This window comes from Acanthochromis polyacanthus, chromosome 8 (assembly GCF_021347895.1).
Source record: "Acanthochromis polyacanthus isolate Apoly-LR-REF ecotype Palm Island chromosome 8, KAUST_Apoly_ChrSc, whole genome shotgun sequence".
NCBI lineage: Eukaryota > Metazoa > Chordata > Actinopteri > Pomacentridae > Acanthochromis > Acanthochromis polyacanthus.
In genome coordinates, this window is record NC_067120.1 from 17,115,912 (window position 1) to 17,141,616 (window position 25,705).

The 25,705-nt window shown below is 41.4% G+C and overlaps 1 protein-coding gene across 3 annotated transcripts in view; it reads left to right on the forward strand.

Annotated features, from left to right (window-relative positions):
• Window positions 1-25,705, forward strand: part of pparab (peroxisome proliferator-activated receptor alpha b) — a 62,579-nt gene that overhangs the window by 8,480 nt on the left and 28,394 nt on the right. The window contains exons 2-3 of one of the 3 annotated variants that reach the window (XM_022206528.2): window positions 601-669; window positions 7,533-7,663. The gene's annotated coding sequence lies outside the window, so the exon portion shown is untranslated. Of the gene's footprint in view, window positions 1-600; window positions 670-7,532; window positions 7,664-21,100; window positions 21,551-25,705 lie in introns of those variants that run through there. The other 2 variants (XM_022206530.2, XM_022206531.2) reach the window with 2 other exon arrangements.

A 25,705-nucleotide genomic window follows, 5' to 3' on the forward strand; every position in this document is an offset into this window, starting at 1 on the left:
GCTACATGACACCAGCACGGGCGCACGTTAAAAGCCGTCTCATGCATTAACGCCGCGCAGCCTGTACGCGCCCTCATGTGTGATCCGAACATACTGTGCTGCATGTGCAGAAAATCGCTTATTATACTCACAAGTACACGCAGATGCGCCACTTCACCCACGCACATGACACTGTAGGCTTTCAGTAAAACGGCGTGCCAACGAGTGTGCACGTATGCAGCGAGTGGGTGCTACTGGGCAAGGCCAAGGCCGCGGCGGAGCTTGTGTGTTGGTGTTGGGTGAGCATGCGGCAGTAAGAGTTGGACGGTGCACAGGCCAGCAGAGAGGGTGCGGTGTGTTACATGTTCCACTAATGAGTTTCCTTGGCCAGGCAAAACTGCAGGGCGAGCTTATTAGTAAACAGGCTACAGAGAAAAGACCCTACAGCCCTCCACTGCTGCTGCTGCTGCTGCTGCCGGCTCTCTAACTGATCACTCTCTGTTTCTGCTTCTCTCTATTGTTTTCTCTTCCTCTCAGTGTCTGTCGCTGTAAATTGTCTCTCCCTTCGACTCAACAATTCTCACTCTCTGTTTTTCTCTCTCTGTCTCTCTCTTCATGTAGCCACAGGCACAAGCAATTTGGCCAACAAGTGAAATCACGGACAGACAGACTGGCGATCACAGCAGCATCGTAAGTACCATAATGTATTGTAAATTTAATATGTTGTTACTTAATAATGTAATGCCATTGTACTGCCTTGCATTTCATTTAATGAGATAGGGTCTGTAATTAGATGCGGTGAAAGTTTCATTCGTTATAAGCATGTAACTGCTCTGTCTACATCTATTTTCCAAGACTTATTATAATGTGAGCCTGCATTAGATTAAACCATCATGGCTGGATATTGTGTTTTTATCCCATTTGAAAGGCCAAGTGGTCCCATTGGCTTATTAGTGCGGTACATTAAGAAGCATAAACAAACATATTCTTTAGTGCGCATGCAGAGAGAACACTTAACGGTCTAATCTTAATTGTCCACTAGGCATAGCGCAAGTCTTGACTCTGTCTGTGCCTGGTCCTGGATCTGTTAGAAAATGGCTTCCACTCTGTGCCTTCCAGCTCTCAGCTCCCCACCGCCATTTTGTGTATCGCTGCCAAAGTAGTCAGGTAGCAGGATGAGAGGGACAGAGTGAAGTGGGAGAGAAAAAGTGGGTGCAACTGGATGCTGAGTTAAAATAAACCGAGAGGAGTGGAAGGAACTGGAGGGAAGCAGTGCTCCAATCCATAGTGACAAAATACTTAACATGTCTTTTTCTCATTGAGAGATGTATTAATTGTTTCTGGCCGACTACAGAGAAACAAGCAGCCTCCCCCTTTGGACCCCTTCACTGCTCCTCTTCTCAAAGAGCTGACTTTGGGTGGACACCAGAAACACTTCTTTGTCACTGGGGCAAATGCTGCTGGCAGAGGCCACAGCTGTATCACCCCCTCCACCCTCCAACAGTCCTCCCTCTCTCCTAACTAAACCTGCCTGCTTCTGCTTCTCCAGAGCCTGTGTGTGCTTGGGTTCAGCTTTAACATCTGCTTTAATACCTGTCTCCACCCTGACCACTGTGTGCTGTAGCTTCAACCCCAACTGTGCCTGTATCATATGCACTTTGTAACCCCAGGCCCCACCCTCCAACCTCCAGCTACAGTAAATAGCTGTCTGCAGCTCTGGAATTCTGTATGCGCCAGGAATTTGATTACATGTGCAGATGTTATTAAAATCCTCCTCTCATCTGACCCTAAGACCACGGATACTATATCAAGTTTTCACTTTGTGCCTGATGTTGCTGCCCTCTTGGTAGCCCACCTACCTGACAAAGTCACTCAACATCTTAAGGCGTTTTAGCTCCCGCTATTGTGAGTGATAGTGGAAGATTATTGGAAAAAAATACTGATATCTTTTTTTTGTTATTTGACCTAGAGTTGCGTACAATAAAATTATTATAGCTCAATTATAACTGATGTAGCACTATAAACTTTTGGAGCTATTTCAGTTGAACAGCCCTATTTTCATCTGTTGCCACACACGTTTTTTTTCTGTAGTTTATGGAATGAGCTTCTGAAAGTGTATTGTATTCAAAAAGAGGTGCTCATTTTGACTCTTTGGATGCGATTTTACATATTGTTGCTCAGCTTTACTTCATCGAAAAACCTCAATCAACCACTTGTTTTAAAAGCAGATAATGTTTGTTGTTGTCAGTGGTTTACAACGTATAGGAAAATAGCACAAGTATATACCTGCGTACTATATGTGTTTATGTCTGGCAGTGATGCTGTAAAAACTCCCTCGGTGTATCAGTTTGTCTCTTTGCTGCCATGTAACTGATTTAGACACTAGGTGCAAAATATAGCAGACGTCCCTCCAGCAGTAAAACCTGGCCTATTTAGGCCTGTCACAGACAAGCTCTCATTGAGACAGACAGTCAGTCAGTGGCTTCACTAACAGTTCAGAATGCCCTCTGTCCCCTTTGGCTACTCGCTCCTTAATCTGGCCATGTGTTTGCATATGGGACAGAGCGGCCTCCATATTGTGTTTGTGGAATGAATTATGAATGCTATTGCATAACCGTGGCCTGTTTCTAGGGCATACTGTATCTCTACAGCATCTACCCAGAGACCAAAGCATGAATACATTTATCCAGCCTAGACCTCTTGGAAATGGTACTGTGAAGCTGGCCTGCCTGCGTTTGTTTATGGTTATATAGAGCAGATGGCCATGCAACATGGTCGCATATCACACACTGGCTGCCTCGCCGGTTCTGCCACACACATAAATGCTTATAGGCAGAAATGTAGCACTATTTGAAGGGGATTCAAAGCCACAGAAATCCATTCATTATTCCTCTATAACTCATTAGGGAGAAAGTATTAAGTCTCTTTATCAGAGAATATTACTGTGTATTCCCCTTCATTCTGGCAGCTGTCCTGGAACTATAGGCACTAGCGCTAAAAACTGCTGCCAAATCAAGCTTTTCAATGCTAACTGTGGTTAACTGTACTGTATTTACAGCCTTAGCTTTCAGCTGCAACTGCTAACCACAGTAGTGAGTGTGACTACACCCAGCTGTATCCTGGAAGTAACAAGCTCTTCAAGGTTACAAACTGTACAGATCCCTGTCTGCGTACTCTGGCCTTCTGTCTGTCAGCTGAAGTTCATATCCAGGGAGAAAGGTATTTGTCCCACCCTCTAAATATAGCTGGCGACAGATGCAGCTCAATGGGGCACTGCCCAAGCTGAAAGGGGCCCTGCAGGCAGGCCAGAGCAGAACAGGGCATGCAGGCGTGTCAGAACTATAGACTTCCTCTAATAGACAGACCCTATAGGTCACCAGCAGCCACATGGAAGTGCATGTTTCACCAGCTCCCATTAGCATGGCGACACAAAGACTAAGCCTGGAGACTTTTACATGAGTATACAACAGGCAACGTTTGATGTATTTAATGTTTTATGAGATGAATATTGACATAGTGCATTGTTAAAAAATATCAAAATGCGGAAATTCATCTTCCTCTTTATGGTATTTATAGATGTAATGAAATCAGGACTTTGCTTTGAAACCTTTTTAGCACGGCCGCAATTTGAACAGCTCTGGTGTACCTGATTACAAGACTGTTAACCTTGTAACCCTAAAGAGGCAGCACCAGTCATGGGCTGTATGCTGGTACCCCTGTGTAAATTTGCCAAGGGTTTATACAGAGGAAGTCACTCAAGCATATGCACAGAGGTGACAGGAGAAAATACTGGATGAGCTGAAGGCAAAGACTGACTTAAAGTGCAATTATGCACTTTTATACCACTTACCAAAGATGAAACAAAAATCCATTTGGACAAAAAAAAAAAAAAAAAATTGTTCCTATTAATTTGCTGAGTGTCCTCGAGTTAATCATCAGTTCAGTTCAGTCGAGCTATTAGAGTGTAATGAAGCATCTGTGTTTTGTTTTTTTTGTGTGTGTCTTTCCCGCCCAAAGTAAGATCGGCTACCTAATGTGCACAGTGATTCAAGCATGTTTTATCTGCTCTAATATGCAGACACCTGCTCCAGACAAGTCGCTCTGTGTCGACCTGTGTCGCTGAGTGCATCCTGCAGCCTGTGAGCATATGCATGCAAATGGGGTGTATGTTTCTCTGTGTACGTGTGACTGTATACTGTGTGAGAGAGATGAGAAGCAGCTGGCAAGGTTGGGCTGAGTGGTCTGGGCAACCCCTGCTGCGTGCCCTGTCATTACAATGATTGGGGTCATTTTTTACCTCTAAAGATGCGCTGGGATCAGCTAAGTCTGCCTAATCCAGCCCTTTTCACCTGGCATGTTTATGGCCCTGCTGGGGGATGGAGGGGTAAGTCACCGGGGCCAGTTCATCTCGCAGCCTGACAGGCAGACACACATACTATGCACATAGGCGTGAGTACATGCACACTCCATCACACTCGCATACACGTGTTGATCTGCACTCAGAAACACCATGCGTACACATCCGCGTACAGCACACATGCATCAGTGTATGCGGGAGGACCTTCACTGTGCATTCACACGCCTTCACATACACCCATAAACTCCCTGTTCTTTCTCTCTCCCAACACACACTCACACAAGGTTTGCGAGCTCAATATCTGCCTCATGCAGAGGTGACGAGGAGGTCAGCCTGTCTGACTTTGAGCAGAATCCCCCTGTGGCTTGCCCCAGCCATTCCCCGTGGCATGTGTAACAGGACCTGCCCATGCAGCCTCTCCTCTCCCGCCTGCTCCTGTCCTCCTCCTCCTCCTCCTCCCGCTGCTGACTGCCCCTTGGCCCTGGTATAAATAGATGGGTCATGCCTGCTGTGCTACCCTGAGGGGGCGTGTGGGGGAGGAGGAGGGGGCACAGTAGCCATGCTTCCTTTTATAAATGCTCCACCGTGTCTATGTGGATTCCTCCTGTCTGCACCCAGACTTCTCTTGTGGCAGGGCCCTCGCGTAGACGTATGCAGACAAGAGACGGAGCAGGTATTTCTGACCGCATCGTTCGTATAAGGGAAGCCACGATGATGAGCACATTGAGGTTGACTATTTGCAGAACTCAAACTTAAGCACCCGTTTAATGTTGTGGTGCCAAAAAGCATCCATAAAGAAAAGGATGAGGGGGAAGTGTCTGAAAAAGAGCTGTAAGATGAGCGTTTAAGTAAAGATGAACGTGAGCTACAGTACAGTGGGCAACTTAGTATCACTTGATTTCTTTTTATTTTAAGACCACTACAAAATCTTTCCTCATCTCAACAATGTCCTGAATTGAATAGTCCAAATTTAGAAAAAACATGTTAAAAAAGAGGAGTTATATGATCATACATTTCTGCAAGTGAAATTGTGAAATACACTGTGCTAATATGTATACTGAAAAGGTATTGAGGTTTGATATGAAGTCTTATTTATAGGTCCTGCAATTCCGTTTAAGGTCAGAATTTGCTCAGTGTAAACTGTGCTGCCATCCTGTTTAGGAGTCTGTCACAACAGAGATCTCGTAATATCTCGGTAAATTAAAGATTGTATTAGTGGCAAATGTACAAATGTCCAACCTCACGGCACATATGCAACACTAAATAAGCGATTTAATCAAATTGTTTTAAATTCTAGCGATATGGATGAGTAGAAATTTTCATGATTAGTTAAGATTTGAGGTCGTGTGTTGTGTAAAAGCTTCTTTTTCTGAATTATCCACCCACTGACTGACCACAGACCACCAGAACCCCAAAGATCAGCTTACAAGGTTACAGCGCTCCACCTCACTATCACTGCATTTCAACTCGGCTTCAGTATTGATTTATAGGCGCTGTAGCACTTAGGCTCAAGTGTGATTGAATTAAAGTGACTTTTTAAGCCGCGCATGCCTTTGCTGTGGACACTGTGTGAAACTCTGATGAGGTAAATGAATATCATCTTTATCAGTATCAAATCTAAAGGGTGTTTTTTCAAGTTTGCGTGCGCGGACATGTGCATGCATTCGAAACTGTGTCCTTGTGCGAGTGTGTGCATTTGTTTATGCACCCGTGTGCATGCGCCATGGTGTGTGTTTGTGTGACATTCTGAGACGATGAGGTGTAGAAAGCAGGACTTTGCACCACGGCCCCTCTAAACAGCTAATGGAGGTGCGAGGCTCAAGCAGCGTATCAGTTACAGACACTGTGCTTTCAAGTGAAGGAATGTTTGCTGAGTTTGCATACTTTTAAGAAGGCTGGATTTCAGGTGGACAACCTCTCAATAAAGGAGGTGTTTTTAGATCGCGTTGCATAACTGTAAAAACCCCTAAACAAGCGTGCACATGGCTGTGTGTGTATGTGCTTGCATTGCATATTGGTCCTCTGCAGTACGTGTGTGTGGGAGTGAGTGTGAATATTTCCCTGTCACTGGCTGATGGCAACTGGCTTCACTTGAAAGCAATAGCTTTCCTGGACATGCACTCTATTGGTCAGGACCCCAGGGCCATATACTATATTAGATTGAAGTATGTCCAGTCAGCAGACTGAGAGGACAGTGTGCCTTGACCCTGCTTTATGAAGTCGGGGCCCCACGCCTCTGAGCGTTTTGCAGGACTGCACAGTGAGAATTGGCTTGCATGCTGTAGCAGACACTTTTCTGTGTTTAGTTACTGTTTAAGCACTTAAAATCATTGCATATTAATGATTTAGAAAATGCTTGGCCTGAATATGATAAAAGAGCTCCCTAATATGCATGTTCATTTAAAGTTCTGGTTTGCTGCAAATCAGTATTCTAATGCTTGCTGCCTGTTTTAAGTTCAAAATGTAAATATAAAATCATTTTTTTCTCCATTTTAATGTTGTTTGTTTAGCAGTTGAATAGGATAAGCTTTAAATGAAATCAGCCCCTGTGCAGTGTTCTCTCTGTGTGTGGCTCTGTTTGTTCGTCTCATGTGTGTACATACAGTAGGTTCCATATTTCTACTGTCAGCTTGTGTCTGTCTGCAAAGTGTCTGTGTGGTCCGTGTGCGTGTGTGTGTGTGTTACCGTGTAAGAGTGTGTGCCTGTGCATACTTACAAGCCACAGCGCTATGGTGTAAGTAAGGCAGTGCTGAATAATGCAGAGAGCCTCAGACTCACCACTGAGCAGACACAATGGGGCCTCTCAGCTCAAGACATACCGTTCTGTATTGTGCTGTGCTGTACATTTGTGCCTTCACACATGTGATGCTATTACTGAAGAGGTACATGCTGACAAAGATCACCTCAATATGGCTCCGCCTCAGCAGACTGTATGACAGTCAAACATGCACAATGATGTGGTTTTATCATAGAACACATAAGCCGTACAGAGTTTCATGCATGCATACTGTAAATAAACTTCACCCCACACACAAATCGTGAACAAACCTCAACAATATGTTTTCACCCAAAAAGCCCAAGCCTCTCTTATACAAACTGTCAGCCACTGGGGTGTTTGCAATTGATCTCATAGACGTCAAATCCAAAAGTCATCATGTTGAGGCATTTCTGTATTTCTCCGTTTCCTTTGTTGCAGAAGTAACAGATTTCCCCTCTCCGGGGGTTTTCAGCCGGAGTCTACCTGACATGCTGTTGAAACCGTGATGGAGGGAGGAGGCGATAGGCCAGAGCGCCCCCTCCTCCCCTTCGCTGCATGTTACAGAGCAGGTGAGAAACATTAACAGAGGCAGCGACTGTGGCCTCTGCTCCACACATGTGGGCCAGGATATGAGCTAGCTCGAGCTCGCCTACTCTCAACGCTGGTCAGTAATGTTAACACTCTCCTCTCAGAACCAGAGAAAACAGCACAGGGAAACTGAAACAGCACAGATTATTGTGCAAATCATTTTCTGAACCACAAGTAATTTGCCTTTTTGATTGTTTCATGTGAATCATTACAGGGGTCAAAAAAGGTCAAACTTGTTGATCTTCCTGCCAACTATCTGACATTGATATACTAAATTCTAAAAGATACATAGAAGGTATTTATTGAGCATTACACTAGATGTTGATAGTTTACGCATTAAATTACTTACATTTCTCATAAATAATGTACCCTTTTAGTTACTTACTGGTTGCATTTGAATATGGAAACATCTTGGCTACACAATTTGTTTGTCAAATGAGCACCTTGTTGGGTCATTTGAATTCCTTCTCATGAACTCAGAGACCCAGTTGTCACATTGTGTTCTGGACACACAAACTACAGTCAAAGCAAGTGGAGAAGGGCCTATGTATTTGTGTTTCTGTGAATCATAACCGCTATTTTGCATTCAGTGAGGTATGTCAAAGCGGATTGCCTGCATGAACGGGGACGTGAAACGACTTTGTTTTTAAGGACTGTCCTTTGGGGTGAGGTAGTAGGTTGTATAGTTTTAGGGTCATACCCTTCCTGTCAGATAACTATACAACTTACTGTCTTTCCTGAAGTGGCTGTAATGTCATCAGATGCCATTGTTGGAGCTTTTGGATCCAGATCAACACAGGAATGTGCCTGTTTACTCACTGACTGCTGAGGACAGAACTCAGTTGCAACATTTGATAGCAGTAAGTTGTTTAGGATTGTATCTGCTTGAAGAATTTTTCCATCTCATGATTTTCATGGTTGCATTTTAAGACTTTCTGATTAATAAAAAAGTTTTTGATTCTCCTCGAACTACACAAATATTTCTTAATATCTCATGGGACGTTGTATACTGCTATTCACAAACCTACAAATCTTGTCATTTTTTTTTCTTTTGTTCGTATTTAACTGTTTACCTCATGTATGATCATCACAAGATTGTGTTTTAGAAATTCAAACCTGACTTGCAGGGTTAGTCATTGCTGCTTTTGTATGATTTGAAGTGTGGTTATTGTTGAATGAGCATGTATTTGTTTTTCTATCAGAAAATGTACCGTGTTTACATGTTCACGCCGAAGGTTGCCAACCTGTAGGACCTTTCTGATGTTCGTACGGGGTGAGGTAGTAGGTTGTGTGGTTTCAGGGTAGTGATTTTGCCCAATCAGGAGATAACTATACAACCTACTGCCTTCCCTGAAGGGCAGCAATACTACACCAAACAGACATCAGGAGACATCAGAAAGACTCCCAAAATCAAAAGACCAAACCAGGTCAACTGTCTGGCCTCGAGCCACTTTTTACCTGGGAAACGAGCTTCGGCAGTCAATCTGAGCAAAGAGAACCAGCAGGTAAAGTCTTTTCACTCTGGGATTTTCCTTTGATTTGTATTTCTACTTCAAACAATAAAAGAAAAAATAAGATGAGAAATGAGTTTGACGTTCTGTTCTTTGGTTTGTTTTTTTACATCCCATGTTTCAAACTCTGGGGCTATTTACAGCTGAACAACTGCACAGATGCCAAATGGTTTCCAAAATCCTGCCAGTTTTGTGATGACGTTTACATGCAGGATGCATGAAAGTTTGCTCTCTTGTTGTCAAAGGCAGAACTTATCGTCAGTGTGGCACTAATCTGAAACATCGCTGGTTTTGATCACTTTACCCAGTCTGGTAGGCTGCATCGAAGATATCCAAGCATTGCTGTCTTTGTGTGCTGAGATTGGAACTATATCTGGAAAAAACAACAACTTGACTACCTTGATTGAATCCTGGGATCGACCAGCAGCATAGACATATCCTAAAACCCCGTAGCAAAGCAGATGGAAAGAAGAGCTATGGCACTATCTCACCTCCTGGACTACAGCATGATCCATATGGCAACAGATGATGGTTACAGCATTCTGTCGTGCTCTGGCCAGCAACACACATGCACACACACACACACACACACTCACACACAGATAACGAGGTGAGTGCCAGCCGGTAATAGGCCAACTTGGGCATCAGACATGCCTCACCGTCTGAGACTGCAGTCCTGTATCTCATATCAAGGTCAGTGAGGGCCCTTGCTCACCCCTGCATCTGCACTCAACAGCCACATAACCAGCGATCAGCTTTGTGCATCAGAAGTAACCGTTCATTAAAATGCAGGTACAGACACTAAAATTCTACCGTGCGCACTTGTGCTGCCTCACTTTGCATGCCACGGTTTCACATATCAGTCACATAAGTCAGCGTTCAAATGTCAAATGGCACAGTGAGAGAGACTATTTGAAAGCACACGACTAGTTTTTCATGGCACGGAGCTGCAACTTGTAACGTGGGAATAAGTCTGACACTGCGTTGTATCTTATGTGTCTAGACCAGCGTTGGGTGTATTTGTATGTGGGCTGTCCCCCGCAAGCCACCATATTGAATTGATTTAGCCTTGGCCATGGTGACAGAGCAAAGGGAGCTGAATACTAAGCCTGATGAGACAATGGCTCTGTGTGCATCCTGTCTCTGGGGTTGCATCTCTAAAGGCCATCCTCCATCCTTCATCTCTTCCTGCCTCGCCACTTCAGCAAAAAAAAAAAAAAAAAAAAAAAAAAAACTGAGCAAAAAGCTTTGACATCCACCCTGGGATAGTTTTTTCCCACACAATAAAGAACTAATGAATTGCTTGTGAGAATCAGTCTGAAACACATGAGTCAGAATTCAATAATATAGTGTTGTTTTATCCAAAGTTGCCAGGAATTTGAAAAGAATAATACTCACAGCCGTGCTTTCCAAAGCTTTTTGTATGATGTCATAGCTGTATAAATGGAATAGTGTTATTGATTGAATGTAAGTGGATAGGATGGATTGAAGGCTCTGTGTGGGCTGCTCCCTCAAATAAACCACCAAGCAATGTGCATTTGAAATGAAGCAAAGCTAAGCAATGGTTTGGAGTAGATGGGGCCACATTAATCAGTGCCACGGTGATTATAAAATTCAACATTCAGGTTGAAATGTCGGGCAAGAAAATGAAATAATTTGGTGTCATAGTGATGATATTCAGCCACTATTACAATTTAGATTATCTGCAAATAGAAACAAATTATTTAAATATATAACTTCAATACTAGCAGTTCTTTGGCCTCACCCTCTCTGACATAAACTAGAGTGCCTGTATATCAGAGTGGCGACAACTGGGGATTTGACGCCATTTTGTTTCCATTCACTGTGCCACACACTAATGCACCCGTGACTGTGTGTGTACTCACTTAGCGTGCGCTATGTGTATTATTTGGATTTTTACATTCTAAGCTTTCTAGTCATCGTTCAAAAGTAAAAAGGGATGATAGCTTATCAATAATAACGATTTTATTTTTATTTTTTTTACAATTTAGAGGACACAAGAACTCTAGTGGAGCCTATCCCAAATATGGGACGCGCAGCGCGAGGTGCACATTCACGAAAATTAGCTATTTTTGGATTGTTTACTGATTTCAAGACATGTTTTGGACAAAATATTTTACTGGCTTGTTTTGTCTGGATATCCAAGGTTGGATTATGGCCGTTTTTGTGGAATAATTTCATCTGTGACTAGTTATGAGCCTTCAAAGGTGAGTTGTGCTGTTTACGTTATTTGTTGTTTGTTGGACAAATGTGTTTATATTACCCGCTGTGGTAATCACATCTGAAAGTGGTTTATACCGGCTGATTCATGAGAATCTAAGCTTTCCATGGGTGTATAATGTTTCTATCATCGAGTTTGCAGCTTCAATCAATTTAGCAAAATACGTTTGCACATCTCAAGACGGCCGGAATACGGGCCACTGAAGTTTAACGGGTTACGGTACCCAACAGTCACCAGTAACACATCTCCATGCATGAAAATGGTCAAAGTCAAAATAACCACAACTGCTTAAAATCACATCAAACTTTTCTATCTGTCATTCACCCATACATCATAACATGATAGTACATACATGGGACTAACCTGGCACAAAAACGATGATGAAGTCGGTTTCCATCCCACTCTCCAGACTATTTTCCCACAGTTTCCTTCTTTCAGGATCACTGGGAAACCTAAACATGTGGAATCCCTTCTCTGACTGATTTGTGCACCCAAAGGCACAACAGCCCGTCATTTTTCAGGGAATTTAGGAAGCGTTGGAAGACCTGGAATTAATCTCTGTGGTGTAAACAACGTTAACAGGAAAACCCAGCTTTCATGAATAGGAAACAAAATGGCGCCCATAGATCACGTGACCAAAATTTTTGGGACCTGTCATGTCGCCACTCTGATATACAGGCACTCTAATATAAACTAGAGTCTCTATATTACCAGAGTAGCGACAACTGGGGATTTGAAGGCATTTTGTTTCCATTCACTGTGCCACACACTAATGCACCCATGACTGTGTGTGTACTCGCTTAGCGCGCACTATGTGTTTTATTTGGATTTTTACATTCTAAGCTTTCTAGTCATTGTTCAAAAGTAAAAAAAATGATGATTGCTTATCAATAATAATGATTTTTTTTTTTTTTTTTTACAATTTAGAGGACACAGGCACTCTACTGGAGCCTATCCCAAATATGAGACGCGCAGCGCAAGGTGCACATTCACGAAAATTAGCTATTTTTGGATTGTTTACTGATTTCAAGACATGTTTAGGACAAAATATTTTACTGGCTTGTTTTGTCTGGATGTCCAAGGTTGGATTATGGCCGTTTTTGTGGAATAATTTCATCTGTGACTAGATATGAGCCTTCAAAGGTGAGTTGTGCTGTTTATGTTATTGGTAGTGTCTACAGATACGGACCCGTATCCGTAGCCCACAGGCTACGGATACAGCACTTTCCATTTGCCAGACAGATACGGACCCGTACGCGAGTCTCACGAGTCAAGAAGCTGCTAACCACTACAAACTGTTGAAAGGTAAGCAAAGGTTAAGGTTAGGGTTAGTGTTAGGGTCAGGTTTAGGGTCCGTACCTGTAGTACCGATGCTACGGTCCGTACCTCCATTGTCTACCGGGAGTCACGTGACCAGATCTCACGTATCTGATTGGCAAATGGAAAGTACGGGTCCGTACCTCTAGCAACTACCTATGTTATTTGTTGTTTGTTGGACAAATGTGTTTATATTACCCGCTGTGGTAATCACATCTGAAAGTGGTTTATACTGGCGGATTCATGAGAATCTAAGCTTTTCATGGGTGTATAATGTTTCTATCATCGAGTTTGCAGCTTTGGTCAATTTAGCAAAATATGTTTGCACATGGTCAAAGTCAAAATAACCACAACTGCCTAAAATCACATCTGTCACTCACTCATAACATACATGGGACTAACCTGGCACAAAAACGATGATGAAGTCGGTTTCCATCCCACTCTCCGGATTTTATTTTCCCACATTTTCCTTCTTTCACTATTACTGGGAAATCTAAACATGTGGAATCCCTTCTCTGACCGATTTGTGCACCCAAAGGCACAACAGCCCGTCATTTTTCAGGTATTTAGGAAGCGAAAAAAGACCTAGAATTACTCTCTGCGGTGTAAACAGTTAACAGGAAAACCCAGCGTTCATTAATTGGAAACAAAATGGCGCCTATAGATCACGTGACCAAAATTTTTGGACCCGTCATGTCGCTACTCTGGTAATATAGGGACTCTAATATAAACACGACAACACCGCCACCTAGTGGATATTCATGCAACTTTCTTCATAGGTTTGCACCATATTTGCATTCTATTGTCAGTCTGTTATACTGTTATTTCCTTCTATTCTCAGAGCTGCACCTACTTGGATGATTGAAAAATTTCTAGATAATTTCAATTGGTCAATCATTTTGTCTGAGAACAGTGAAAAACTGCTTCCACTGTTACCTCACTACATGGTGTCCTCTATTTGTTTTGAAGAATCAGTACAAAATCCAAAGATGATCATTTTATTATGATAGAAGACAAGGAGAAGTAGCACATTTTTGCATTTAAGGAACCTGCCTTTAATTACTTTTGGTCAATTTTGCTCTAAAATGTCTTAAACAGTTGGAAATAATTGCTAATCAGAAAACCATCTAATTATTGCAGCTCTACTCCTTGATTTGAAGGAGAATAGAAGAATCCAGTCCACAGTATGCTAACACAACGCAGTGCCAACCTATTTCTGAAAGCCTTCCTCCCTTTAGAGCCAATGCATAGATGCTCAGCCATACATGTACATCGCATGTTCCTCTCCATAATTTATTCTCAGCATACAGGACATTATGTATGTAGGTCTGTCTGGAGACTTGGTTTGTTGTATTATTAATAAATATAATAAGGGCACTTGGGATAAGCAGACAATTACATCACTGACATCTTATGAATCAGGTCACTGAATCTGACAATGAACGGTTTCACACATATTACTAACCTGTTTGTGAACTGTGAAAACCCTCCTCCCCACTGATTGCATGTCTGTCCACATGGAACACTTTCTGTTGTTCTCTTTAGTTTCTTATTCCTCATTTGTTTTTAGCATCTGAGGACAGGGGTGTTGTGTGCAGTACAGACTGCAAAGTTTGGGGCAAATTTGTCATTTTTGCAATTTGAAAAAATACTGACTTGACATTGCATAAAAATATGTAATGCAGAAATGTATTTATTTAAGCTATTTGTAGTTTATTGTGTCAGCGGGTGGCTTCTTGGAAAACAATTGTAAATCCTAACAACTGTGCAGGTGCAATAGCCCTCATCTGCAGCTTCTCAGCAGCAGGTGGCAGTAGAGGTTTGATTTCTGTTGAACCCATTGACCCACTTGCATACATACTTCAGTAGGTCATGGAGTTAACCCTGTTAAAGGTGCAAGCTAGTTCCAAAATACCTGACACAGTGTACCATATGAACTCCAAAGTCATTTATCATTGAAGACCTTACGTTGAGGACACGGCATCTTGGTCATGTTCTTTCAAAGGTTTTGTTACAACAGCAAAATGTGTAAAATACTGAATGTTGCGGTATGTTTCAAGTTTAGCTGTCTCAAAAACAGGGAAATCCACAATGCTCAGTGTGGAGCACTGAGCCTTTCACTGAGCTGTAATTTTGAAGGACTGGTTCCCCTTCATGACCATAAATTACTTCATCATGTCGTTGCTTCTTCATAGTTTGTTTTATTACAGCTCGGTTCAGTTCAGGGACAGACATGTTGTAAGCAAACGGGCAGTTGTCATTATATTATCTGGATGTGGAGAGCTTTCTAAGTCTCCCTTTAATTGGGAAACCAGCTGCTGTCCAGACAGAAAGTCTTGACCGTAGCCCATTACTGTGGACTCTGGTGCTGTCTGCTCTCTTGAGTTGTGTTGCAACGAGCCGTATCTTCTGAGTCTAATGTTTCTCCATGTCCTCCTCGCATGGAGAAATCACCAGCGGCTGTGGATAAACTCAATGCACCGCAGCTGGCATCTGTGTGGTTGTTCACTGGAGTGTCATCTACCACTGCAAGACTTCGAATTGACTAATTTCATATTTATTGTAGCTCTTTCTGTCTTGTAACTCGCTCTGTTTTAGTGATGGAGTGTAACTGTGCATTAAATGAAGTACAGTTACTATGCTGTACATCTGATTATCACAGAAGCAAATATTTTACTTTCTATGGCATTACATTTATTTGATCGTTGCAATGATAGTTACAGTGGCTATAAAATGTATTCACCATCTTGGAAGTTTTCCGCTTCTGTTGATTTTCAACATTGAATCATGCCGATATAATTTGACATTTTAGAATTTACAATATCATTCTTTAATGGAGGGCTGCACAGTGGAGTAGTGGTTAGCACTTTCGCCTTGCAGCAAGAAGATCCCCGTTTCAAATCCCAGGGTGGGGCTGGGATCTTTCTGCATGGAGTTTGCATGTCCTCCCTGTGCATGCGTGGGTTTTCTCCGGGTACTCCGGCTTCCTCCCACAGTCCAAAAATATGCTGAGGTTAATTGATCACTCTAAATTGTCCATAGGTGTGAATGTGAGTGTGATTGTTTGTCTGTATATGTAGCCCTGCGACAGACTGGTGACCTGTCCAGGGTGTCCCCTGCCTTCGCCCGAGTCAGCTGGGATAGGCTCCAGCACCCCCGCAACCCTAGTGAGGATAAAGCGGTGTATAGAGAATGGTGCCATTGCCATTGCCATGCTTCACAGTGGGGATGGTATAGAAATTTCGTCCAGTTGACTTCAGTTTCTCACATGCTTCCATCGTTCTCTGGTCAAAATTTAAAACAAGCTTTTTCTAACAATGGCTTTCTCTTTACCACTCTCCCATGAAGCTTTTACTACTGAAGAACCCAGGCAACAGTCATTGTATGCGCAGTCTGTTCCAGGTCAACTGCTGAACTTTGGAACTCTTTTACAGGAGTCATAGGCGTCTTGGTGACCTTACTAGTATCTTTCTTGCACAGTCACTCAGTTTTTAAGGATCTCCTGGTCAAGGCAGGTTTATAAATCTGCCATATTCCTCTCATTTCTTAATGACAGATTTACTGTAGTCAAAGGGATATTCAGTGACTTAGACATTTTACTGTATACATATTCTGATTTATGTTATTCAATTACTTTATGATAGAGTTGCTTGGAGTGTTTATTTGACCTCATGGTGTAGTTATAGCCAGAAGTGCTGATCCACCAGCGGCTGGACCTTACAAATACAAGTGCCTTCATACTACAATCACTTTAGACACATTCACTGCGCTTAGATGAACTCCAGTTCACTATTTGTGTGACTTCTAGCACCAGTTTGCTGCACCTATGATGAAAAAAGTGAGTCGCTTTCAAATGAGTAAATATTTAAGCAGTCACTTATTTTGCATTTATACAATAGTTTGCATAAATCTGTTTTCATGTTGCCTTGAAAAAATGTTTTTTATATATGATCCACTGCTACAGATTAAGATCCAATTACCTGTTTTTGTGATAACTCTTGACCATGTAAACTGTTCATCTCGTTGTCTTGACTTGGGATTGTTTTGTACAAAGCACAGTTTTTGAGGTAAAGACTGAATTTCCTGCCAGACCTTAAAGAGTCACGGCTGAAATCAGGTCACGTGTCAACAGATTTTGGTCAACTGCCAACAATGAAAAGTGGGTAAAATCCATCCATAGATGAAAATGGTGAGATATGGGTCAAAGCTCCAAAAGAAAACTAGTAAATGGGCCTTTAGGTGAGATTGTTTCAGCTGACTTACAAGGTTGAACTTACATGCTTTACACATGAAGTAGTTAAAACTGTTGCTGTCTTGACTAACTACAAAACTCAAAATGCTGTTTACACTTGAAGAATCAATCAGTCTTCATCAATATCAGCAACCTATAACATAACGTAACATACATAACATTGAATACTTTTACTTAAGATACTTGCAATATGTTTTATACTTAGTTACCGTAGCATCTGAATAATGTTCACCATACTGCTGAGATCACTGAAAGGTTATTCAGATTCAATACAGCTGAAGCTCTCTTCAGATGTATGAAGACATCTCTATGTCTTCATGCAGTTTGTGCAGGAAGAAGAATTTTACAGAAGCACAGTTGCATACCTCATTCAATTTACTTGTGGTTTTTGAGTTGTTTTTACAACTAAATTCACTAAGTAAATATCTGTAAAGATTTTAGATAAGAAGCAGATGGCAAGCTTAAAAAAGAAAAGAAAAGAAAGTAGCGTTGTTGTAAATTAAAAATGCAGAATGATTAAATGAGCTTGACTTCAACTCACAACATTAAAGTGCTACTTGTATAACAAGGCATCAGATAAGGTTAAAATAAAGTCCAAAGATAATAGCGTATGTCACACATCTGACTACTTCTGCCATCACCATGCTTGTGCTGTAAATGCTGAGCGTGTGTGAAGGTCATGAAGGCCCGCTGTGGTCCGAGGACACGTGCAGAACAGCAAGCATCTGCTTCTGGGCTTTGAGCCAAGCCGTGGAGCGACACCCACATTGCAAAGTCGTGTGATGGGGAGCTGGGACAGGGAGTGGGGTGAGGAAACAAGAGAGATGCAATTGACAAACAGGGTCGCACACTCAGCATCTGGCATGAGCTGGGAGAACAGAGCCGCTTCATTAATGAGCAGTTTATTGCAACAGTTTGACTCGAAATCCTCATAACTTGGCCTTGTGTCAGTATGGAACACAATGTTTTCTCCAGCTGTCACATGAGTCTCCTGAAGAGTACAGAATTTTCTTGTGCATAATTAGCCAGAACATGGAGTGGTCAACATCCCATAAATTATACCATGCAGCCAAGGCATCTGGAAATGTAAGGATTTGGTCTTTTAGCTCGGATATGATTGAATTGTATGAAAAATCATGTTATACTTCTACAGCCCGTATGTTTTCACTCAACTCTAGAAGGCTGTTTTCTCATTTATATTTCTAAAGATTGAAATTTCTCTCTGCTTGACTTAAATATAAATTTAGGGTAGCTTAGAAGCATTTTTTTAATGTCACTATTTGAGTAGGTGCCAATTATCATCCAATATGCAACATACAGAATAGTGACACGGAAACTTGAAGTTTTCAGTGAACGAACACTGCCTGTCCAAAAAAAAAGGTCACCACCTGGATTTAACTAAGCAAACAGGTAAAAGCCTTCCATTGGATAATTACTGCAGTGATCAGTATGTTTCAGCAGGCAACAACAAATTTAACTCGAGCTGTTGCAGTGAGGAGCTTCTCATTTCTTAACCAACCTCGTTGGAAGACATATCCTGTGGTCATGGACAGGATGTTCATCTGTTTCAGAAGGGTCAAATTACTTGTCTACATCAAGCAAAAAAAAAAAAAAACAACTAAGGAGATTTCTGAAACTTCTAAAGTCAGGTTACAAACCATCCAACATATTATTAAAACCTGAAGGACAGCAGTGAACCACCATCTTCAAGGAAGGACTGAGGTTGGAACAAATTCTTAGATGATCATGACCCACTTGCATACATACTTCAGTAGGTCATGGAGTTAACTCTGTCAAAGATGTAAGCTAGTTCCAAAATACCTGACATAGTATATCATATGAACTCCGTCATTTATCACTGAAGACCTTATGTTGAGGATATGGCATCTTGGTCATGTTCTTTGAAAGATTTTGTTACAACAGCAAAAATGTATAAAATACTGAATGTTGCGGTATGTTTCACGTTCAGCTGCCTCAAAATCAGGGAAATCCACAGTGAATTCACGGCTATGTTTATTAATGAAACGAAGAGCATTTCCATATGCACAATTCAAAGGGAACTCAAAGGACTTAGACTAAACAGCTGAGTAGCTCTAAGAAAACCACTGATCAGTGAAGCTAATCAGAAAAAAAGGCTTCAATTTGCTAGGTAGCATGAAGATTGGACTCTGGAGCAATGGAAGAAGGCCATGTGGTCTGATGAGTCCAGATTTACCCCGTTTCAAAGTGATGGGCACATCAGGGTAAGAGGAGAGGCAGATGAAGTGATGCACTCATCATACCTAGTGCCTCCAAGCTTGTAAGGGTTAGGGTTTTTGATGTGGGGTTGGTCGGGTTCAGCATTGTTATGTGCCCAAAGAGTCAGCCCCACTACCTGAATATACTAAATGACCAGGTCTCTCCATCGATGGAATTTTTCTTCCAACATTGCAGAAGCTTGTCGAAACAATGCCACAGCAAACGTGTGTCATTCTCAGAGCTAAAGGCGGTCCAACAAAATATTAGAGTGTGCGACTTTTTATTTGGATTTGCAGTGTATATTGAGAATGGACTTTACACTTATGTATTTTTCTTTGAAAAAGGAGCAGATGTACAGATACCTTACTTAATAGGACTGTTTATTTTTATAGATAACATACTCACTCAAAGTATCTTTGGTAAAAGTATTCATACATAAAACAGTCTTTTGTTTATTATCTTCTTACAGTCAAATAGTAGTCTAAATATACAGGGCTTGTTGTGTCTGTAGTTTCTCCAACATCTCTACATATGTGATAAAGAGAAATTTAGGAATTATTTTGGTAACTTAATAGTAATATATATTCAGTATTAGCTATTCCAGTACTGTCATAGACAACTCTGTCCACAGTAACTTAACACAGTCCTTTTTACTTTAGTTTATTTAACATCTAGTTACTAGTATTTGCAAACATGGTTGTGGATGAAAACTATGCATAACTACATCACAGCAAGTATAATTAATTCCACCTTAGCCAACAACAACTTTAATGTATCCATTGCATTAAAATTAATGGTATAATAATAAATATGAACTGACAGATACATTAAGCAATACTTTTTAAAGTTTAAATACTTGCGTTCTAAATCCAGTATTTCACCTTAATGGAGTATTTTACTGTAAGACACTGCTACTTTTACTGCATTTCAATAAATAATCTGAATGTTACTATACCAACATGTTGGTTCATGTGCTTATTTTACTGAAACCTGGAGTCCAATTCCTTCCACGCTAGTTGGGAAATATAATTTCCTCTAATTCTTATAACTGATTGTCATTAAGATGGATATGCTATAATTTTAGACTTTCTTAAATCTATTTTTTATACTATATACTTGTATACTTGCTCCACCTCACAGACTTTTTCCCTCACCATGAAACCCTCAGAGTACAGATATCAGAAAAGCAGATTGAAAATCTTCATTTTTCTATGCATTCAACTGTTGATTGAAATGTTGAGTTGATGAGGTGGTTGGTTGTCTACATTCATGTGTATTTTTCATACATACATGTATACAGTCAAGCCCAAAATGATTAATACTGTTAGCAAGGTTGGATGTAAAGTTGCTTCAATTAAACCAACAAGTTTGGTTTTATTTTGATTGGAAATGACACAGGTGTTTCCCAAAAAATAAGATGATGTACAAGAGGCATGATTGTGGAAAAAAAAATATTTCTCAGCTTTTGTTTACGTTTAAAAGTAACTTTAAGTCAGCATTTGCTCAGGATATGAATAATTTACTGTATGTCATCTCAAGATGGATGTGAAACATGTTCCCTGGAATAAATACATTTGGCTTTGCTGTGTTTTGCCAAAAATTATCCATTTCCTTGAAGTCTGGCTGTGTCTTTTTAGGTGTTATGTTGTCATAATGCCGCTGGTTCATGTATATATCTTATGCATTCATTTGGTATTTAATTGTTCATGTTTTGTCAATTTTCTGCCATTTACAGCTTCATTCTGCTGCATAAAACAACCCTTGGAGGGAAGGAGACTTGGATGACCTGAGGAGGGTCATGTAAGGACAGTGTCATAGCACATTTTGCTATTCTTCCAGCTCAGTATCATTGTGTTCCATTATCATATGGGACTTCTATATGTTTATAATCAGTGAGTCTGTGTTGTGTAGTATTTTTTGCACCGCATCCAACGCTTTTTGGCCGCTTTTCGGTCTCTCCTGAGCTCCTTCTTGCGCCCTCCGTGGTTAGGGGGCGTCCTGCACAAGGGAAACTGCTGCGCTCTTTCTATTCGCTGAAACTATAGGTGTGTCGAGGGGTGTGCGCTTTCTCTGGGCCAGCTGTCAGTCATGAGGTCACTTCCGGCGGGTGTGAGCGTTATGGCTCTGCTTTGTATGGACGTGGTGGGGGATTTTTGACAGTGGCAGCGCTGTGGGGAAACCAACAAGGACGCGGTTGGTGTCGGGGACTATTTCCTCCCTCCTCGCTCCTCTCTCGCTCCTGCACCGAGTCACCCCGCCGATGTTTTCCGAGGATATGGCGGCTACGGACTGCGCTGTCTTCTGTAAGGTAGATGTCTTCATTTTGGCCTTTAAAAAAAAAATCCAAGAAGTGCACCCTCCTGCAGCAGCAGCTGAGGCTGTCTGTGAGGGAATGTGGTGCACAGAAATGGTTGCAGCCTACAAGCAGTGCAAGATTTACGATTTGTGTGTTTGTAATTTGCGGATTTGTGATTTGCAACCATCTGGGGGGGGAATGTGTTAAAAAATCTTTCAGGATTATGGGAGCATTGTTATTGTGTGGAGGGTGGCTGATCTGTTTTCAGTTTGCACGCCTGCGCAGCTCGAGTGGCGCTGGTTCATCAATAGACATCATCTTCCTGTGATGTAAGCCATTCATAGAGCCATGCACTCAACACAAAGGCTATTTATTGCCATGTTTGCTATTCTAATGATGGCTGTGAACAACTGTGGATTTTTTAATCAGTGCTGTTTCTCGTGCAGGCCTGTAGTCACCATGATTGATGCACCGGTGACACTGACAAATTAGCCTAAAGGTCAATACAGTTTGACAAAGTGTGCACAGTACACGTCCAAAACGTGTGCAAATGTAATCTGAGTCAGGTCTGAAGCAGAGGGGACATTGTGATCTTTTGACAAGAAGCACCTGCACAGCACCTGCATATGACTTCTGTAAATATTGTGACCAAAGTGCATCAAAGAGCTTCATTTTAGACATAAACTTTGAGATTTTTGCCAAAAGACACAGATTTCTAGTTCAAAATGTTTTCTTAAACATATGTTTTTGTGCATTGTTTGACTTTATTATGTAGCAAACCAAAAATGTGACAGTTAGTGAAAGAAGACAGTAACAAGGTGTGACATGCCAAGAGTTAAATTGTGTAGTTATAACATCTTATACACCCAAGTCTGCAAGAAATTATAAATTTTATTTATTGCATATGACACAAATCCTTTTCTGTGAAGTGTTGAAGGGATGAATGGGAGCAGCAATGGTTTATGTGTATGTAGCTGCAGGTGCTGTGTAGTGAGTCCGAAAGTAACTATTTCTCTGTCTGTTCATCACTAACGCCTTCTGTCCTTGTGTGTGAAGCAAATTCATAGCTATCAGAAGTGTGTTACTGGAGCTTCGCTACACATCTATTTCTTTGTTAATGCCTGGAATTCTGCAGCTCAGCTCAGGTTAGAAAACTGGCCTCTTTACCAGAGTCTTTTCCCAACAGCACCATTTTTCTGTAAAAGTGAAATTAGACCAAAATCCTGCTTTACCAGTCCCCTTCCCCAAGGCAAAATAAGAAGGCAGCTGCTGTGTGTAATTATGTTGTTTCTGTAACAATTCCTTGGGGGATTTAGAGAATCAATATGTAAACTTTTTTTTTTCTAGAATAAAGGAACTTCGCAATATCTTCTATCAATTCCTTATTGTCATCGAAACAGCAAAAGCCAAACTCCTACTTTGTGCAAGTTGTGTCCCACTTTTCTTTAGTTGCAATAATTGTGAGATTGCATGAGACCCGACGACATACCACGGTGACTGCTGACTGATATGTGATAGTTGAAGGTTTGTTTATGTTGTTCATGGTGAGAAGAGACTGGCATTTTTAGTCACGGTTGAAAAGACGTAGGTGGAGTCATAGCTCTTGATGTGTTCCTGAAAAGTGAGACTCTAAAAAAGATCTGAAGCCAGATACTCTACTTCTAAATGCACTGAGATGCAACTCAGTTGTCTGTCTACCACGCTTTTACATTTGTCGCCATCTGTTTGTTAACTGTTAAAGTCAGTCTCCACATTGGTATAACATTTACCTTGGGATCAAAGGTCTTTGCTCAGAACCATTTTACACACCTTATCCTTCTGCTGAGTGGGGTTAAAAATCCATTAACTATTGCGCAACGCATCAAAATGACTGTTTTTTTTTTTTATTCTTTGTTGACAGAGTAAAGTGAATTCAAAAGATCACATTCAGTATTTGTTCTCCCTACGGACAAAATCTTGAAGAAGATCATACCGAAATCTGCAAACCAAACCCTGATCAAATAGTAAATGTAAATAAGTTAGCTTTTTTGCAACACACAGGTGAATATCAAGGATGGGGTTAATGCATTCTTATAAAAGAACTTTGACATCTGTGGGGGGTTTTTTCAGTTCAGACTTGACAGACGCTAACATGCAAACTGTTGCCCAGATCTGGTGCTGCTGCTGGTAATTCACCGTCACCATTGCAGTTGAATGGACACAGTGCATTGGTCTTATCTGTCATGCACAGAGCATGAAACCGCCTTTGGAAGCAAACTGGCTGAATCCTGCACAGACATACATTTGTGTTTCTTTTATGAGTTCTTGGTGAACTTGTCTTGCCATTGGTTCCTTTTTTTTTTTCCATTGTTAGTTTCTGTCCAGCTGAGCTGCTGCACTCTGACAGATTTGTCTCCAGGAACCTGAGACCTGTAATCAGCTTCTGCCTGGTCGCAGTCGCAGCCTGGAGAGTTGAGAACAAGAACAGAGCGAGAGAGCAAGTTTCCTCTGCTCAGCTCCTCAAACAGGACTTTCAGGTTCTCTTTCCTGTTCAACAGTCTCAAGAGTTTATCAATTGTCTGAGTTGTGGGCCCATGAAGAGATGTATTATAAGCATGCTTCGCAGGAACGGCATAGTTCCACTGACCTATTTTTCAAGTTCCTTCATCGCAGACAGTTGAAAAGCAGTAGAAGTCACTGGTCTGTCTCAGATCCTAACATCGCAAATCTGTTTTGTTTGCATTACGGTCAGTTTTAGGGCATGCTTAAACTAAGGCAATGGATTTCCACAAGCTTCTTGAATCTGTTTTTACCAGCAAGAGCAATCCCAAATAAAAAAAGCTTCTCGAGGAAGGTATATTGTGCTATGACTGGTGGTTGGACCATGCTTAAAACTAATTTGGATGATATGCTGACTATGGTTGCGCTCATCAGATGCGACCTTCTCTCTGTTTAGAAAGTCTGCCTCAACTTATTCCACAATACAATGCAAGAATGTCTGGTAAAGTCTAACAGAGTAAATTGTTTATTTCTACATTTTACCTCAAAAGTGGAGGATCAAATTATTACTACTGTGATAACTTTCCAAACTTGTGAAATGCCTCCTCATATTATAGACAACTGACCAGTGTTTTCAGACTAATAGATGTGTTTTTTAAACTGGACTTCCTGGGTCAAATTTCATGGTCTTGCTGGTACCTGTAGTAACACACATGCACCAATGCCAGGCTTTTTTATTCAGTGCTATTTTCAGTCTAAATGTGGTCTTAGCATAACACACTCTGGCTGTTTGTGGTCATTGCTGTGGTCCGTTCGTTTTGCAACTGGTGTCCTCTATTGGCCAAGTTTGACCTTCATCTGAGCCAGATCTATTCCTCTTGAGCCTTCCTTATGGTAAAGTCCCTCTGGGTTGAATAGGATTGGGGGCCTCCAGCCAGACTTAGAGTAAGCAGCTCTGGACAGGAGATTGTGTTAATGATTGTGGAGAGATGCTATATGTAAGTGGAATATATAATATATATGTTGGACCATGAGAGGATTTGGCAGAAGGATTTGACTGGTTTACAACATGAATGTCTTTCTGTATGTGCAAATGTTGCTTCTTTTTACCATCCTGTTTATTGAAGACAGGCACAGTGTTGAAGGATTTGCTCTGAGTGGGGCAGTGGGGTCTGATCCTGGTCCATGTGAGGAAAGGCATGTAGAAATCCTCATCAATGACCTATCAATGGAGTTGTCCACTCACCCATTCTAATTATATTACTGACCAACCCTACTTTCTTTAATCTTCACTCATCAGCTAAGACGAAAGAATCAGTTTTACCTCATTTGATTTTGATTTTGCTGTGGAAAAAACAAAACAAAAAAGAACCAAGGCTAGCAGCTCGATATAAAATTAACAGATTAATTCCTTCACTACAAACATTTGTTTTAGGACTTGCTAGTAACAGCTCCTGCTCATTTGTCCTATGTAAGAAGCCAAAAGAACATTTCGGTCTTTTGTTGCACTCAATGATCCCACTACAGTAGCAAATTAGTGTCGTTCTGTCACTAGGCCTGTGTGCTGCATGCTTCCCCACCAACACATAGGCTGCTTTGGCAGCCAGAAAGGGGTAACTAAGGACTCCAGAGTCATGCTGGAAAATGAAATAAGATACACACAGCTGTCTGAGGAGAGAGAAATGCTCC